Genomic DNA, 3,645 nt, shown 5'->3' on the forward strand with positions numbered 1-3,645 from the left:
CCTATAAGTCTCCCTCCCTATAAGTCCCCACTCCTATAAGTCCCCCCCCCTCCCTATTAGTCCCCCCCCTCCTATTAGTCCCCCCCTCTATAAGCCCCCCCCTTATAAGTCCCCCCCCCTATAAGTCCCCCACCATTGGTCCCCTCCTATAAGTCACCCCCACCCTATAGGTCCCCCCCCTTATAAGTCCGCCCCTATAAGTCACCCCTATAAGTCACCCCCCCTATAACTACCTCCCCTATAAGCCCCCCCCTATAAGTCCCCCCCCTTAGAAGTCCCCCCCCTATAAGTCCCACCCCTATAAGTTCCCCCCCTATAAGTCCCCCCTCTATAAGCCCCCTCCTATTTAAGTCCCCCCCCCCTATAAGTCCCCCCCCCATAAGTCCCCACCTTATCAGTCCCCCCCTATAAGTCACACCCACACTATAAGTCCCACCCCCTTATAAGTCCCCCCCCCCCCTTATAAGTCCCCCCCTAATAGTCCCCCCTTATAAGTCCCCCCCCTATAAGTCCCCCTCCCCCTATAAGTCCCACCCCATAAGTCCCCCCCCCTTATAAGTCCCCCCCCTATAAGTCCCCCCCTATAATTCCATCCCCCCCCCCTCTATAAGTACCCCCCTATAAGTCCCCCCCCTAATAGTCCCCCCCCTTATAATTCCCATCCCCCCCCCCTATAAGTCCCATCCACCACCTCTATAAGTAACACCCTATAAGTCCCCCACCCTATAAGTCCCCCCCTTATAAGTACCCCCCTATAAGTCCCCCCTCCAATATAAGTCCCCCACCCTTATAAGTTACCCCCTATAAGTCCCCCCCCCTAAGAGTCCCCCACCTTATAAGTCCCCCCCCCCTATAAGTCCCCCCCCCTTTAGGTCCCCTCCTAAAAGTCCCCCCCCCCTTATAAGTCTTACCCCCCTATAAGTCACCCCCCCTATAAGTCTCCCTCCCTATAAGTCCCACCCCTATAAGTCCCCCCCCTCCCTATTAGTCCCCCCCCTCCCTATTAGTCCCCCCCTCTATAAGCCCCCCCCCTTATAAGTCCCCCCCCCCTATAAGTCCCCCACCATTGGTCCCCTCCTATAAGTCACCCCCACCCTATAAGTCCCCCCCCCTTATAAGTCCGCCCCTATAAGTCACCCCTATAAGTCACCCCTCCTATAACTACCTCCCCTATAAGCCCCCCCCTATAAGTCCCCCCCCTTAGAATTCCCCCCCCCTATAAGTCCCCCCCCTATAAGTTCCCCCCCCTATAAGTCCCCCCTCTATAAGCCCCCTCCTATTTAAGTCCCCCCCCCTATAAGTCCCCCCCCCATAAGTCCCCCCCTTATCAGTCCCCACCTATAAGTCCCCCCCCCACTATAAGTCCCCCCCCTTATAAGTCCCCCCCTTTAAGTACCCCCCCCTATAAGTCCCCCCCTTATAAGTCCTCCCCCCTTATAAGTCTCCCCCTATAAGTCCCCCCCCTATAAGTCCCCCCCTATAAGTCCCTCCCTAATAAGTCAACCCCCCCCATAAGTCCACCCCTAATAAGTCCCCCCACCTGTAAGTCCCCCTCCCCATTAAGTCCTTCCCCCCCTAAAAGTCCCCCCTCCCTTTAAGTCCCTCCCTAATAAGTCACCCCCCCCATAAGACCCCCCTAAGAAGTCCCCCCACCTATAAGTCCCCTCCCCCTGTAAGTCCCCCCCCATAAGTCCCCCTCCCTAATAAGTCCCCCCTTCCTTATAAGTCCTCCTCCATAACTCCCCACCCCCCTATAAGTCCCCCTCCCTAAAAGGCCTCCTCCCTATAAGTCCCCCCCTCCATATAAGTCCCCCCCCCTATAAGTAACCCCCACCCTATAAGTCCCCCCTTATAAATCCCCCCCAATAAGTCACCCCCACCGTATAAGTCCACCCCCCTTATAAGTCCCCCCCCTTTTAAGTCCCCCCCCTAATAGTCCCCCCCCTATAATTCCCATCCCTCCCCTCTAAAAGTACCCCCCCCTATAAATCCCCTCCCCCTGTAAGCCACCCCCCTTAAAAGTCCCCCCTCCCTTATAAGTCCCCCACACCTATAGGTCCCCCCCCCCTATAAGTCCCCCCCCCCTTATATGTCCCCCCCCCTTTAGTCCCCCCCCCTATAAGTCCTCCCCCCTATGAGTCCCCCTCCCCTATAAGTCCCCCCCTAAAAGTCCCCCCTCCCTTTAAGTCCCTCCCTAATAAGTCACCCCCCCCATAAGACCCCCCTAAGAAGTCCCCCCACCTATAAGTCCCCTCCCCCTGTAAGTCCCCCCCCATAAGTCCCCCTCCCTAATAAGTCCCCCCTTCCTTATAAGTCCTCCTCCATAACTCCCCACCCCCCTATAAGTCCCCCTCCCTAAAAGGTCTCCTCCCTATAAGTCCCCCCCTCCATATAAGTCCCCCCTTATAAATCCCCCCCTATAAGTCACCCCCACAGTATAAGTCCACCCCCCTTATAAGTCCCCCCCCTTATAAGTCCCCCCCCTAATAGTCCCACCACCCTTATAATTCACATCCCCCACCCCTATAAGTACCCCCCCTTATAAGTCCCCTCCCTAAGAGTCACCCCCCCTATAAGTCCCATCCACCCCCTCTATAAGTACCCCCCTATAAGTCCCCCCACTAATAGTCCCCCCCCCCTTATAATTCCCATCCCCCACCCCTATAAGTACCCCTCCTTATAAGTCCCCTCCCTAAGAGTCCCCCCCCTATAAGTCCCATCCACCCCCTCTATAAGTAACACCCTATAAGTCCCCCACCCTTATAAGTCCCCCTCCCTATAAGTCCCCCCCCCCTATAAGTCCCCCCCTTATAAGTACCCCCCCTATAAGTCCCCCCCTATAAGTCCCCCCCCCATAAGTCCCCCACCCTTATAAGTCCCCCATCTATAAGTCCCCCCTCCAATATAAGTCCCCCACCCTTATAAGTTACCCCCTATAAGTCCCCCCCCCCTAAGAGTCCCCCACATTATAATTCCCCCCCCCCTATAAGTCCCCCCCCTTTAGGTCCCCTCCTAAAAGTCCCCCCCCCTTATAAGTCTTACCCCCCTATAAGTCACCCCCCCTATAAGTCTCCCTCCCTATAAGTCCCCACTCCTATAAGTCCCCCCCCCTCCCTATTAGTCCCCCCCCTCCTATTAGTCCCCCCCTCTATAAGCCCCCCCCTTATAAGTCCCCCCCCCTATAAGTCCCCCACCATTGGTCCCCTCCTATAAGTCACCCCCACCCTATAGGTCCCCCCCCTTATAAGTCCGCCCCTATAAGTCACCCCTATAAGTCACCCCCCCTATAACTACCTCCCCTATAAGCCCCCCCCTATAAGTCCCCCCCCTTAGAAGTCCCCCCCCTATAAGTCCCACCCCTATAAGTTCCCCCCCCTATAAGTCCCCCCTCTATAAGCCCCCTCCTATTTAAGTCCCCCCCCCCTATAAGTCCCCCCCCCATAAGTCCCCACCTTATCAGTCCCCCCCTATAAGTCACACCCACACTATAAGTCCCACCCCCTTATAAGTCCCCCCCCCCCTTATAAGTCCCCCCCTAATAGTCCCCCCTTATAAGTCCCCCCCCTATAAGTCCCCCTCCCCCTATAAGTCCCACCCCATAAGTCCCCCCCCCTTATAAGTCCCCCCCCTATAAGTCCCCCCCTA

The sequence above is a fragment of the Prorops nasuta genome, unplaced genomic scaffold (assembly GCF_024137725.1).
Source record: "Prorops nasuta isolate Cenicafe-Biocafe unplaced genomic scaffold, Cenicafe_Pnas_1.2 PNAS00079, whole genome shotgun sequence".
In the NCBI taxonomy this organism is placed as follows: domain Eukaryota; kingdom Metazoa; phylum Arthropoda; class Insecta; order Hymenoptera; family Bethylidae; genus Prorops; species Prorops nasuta.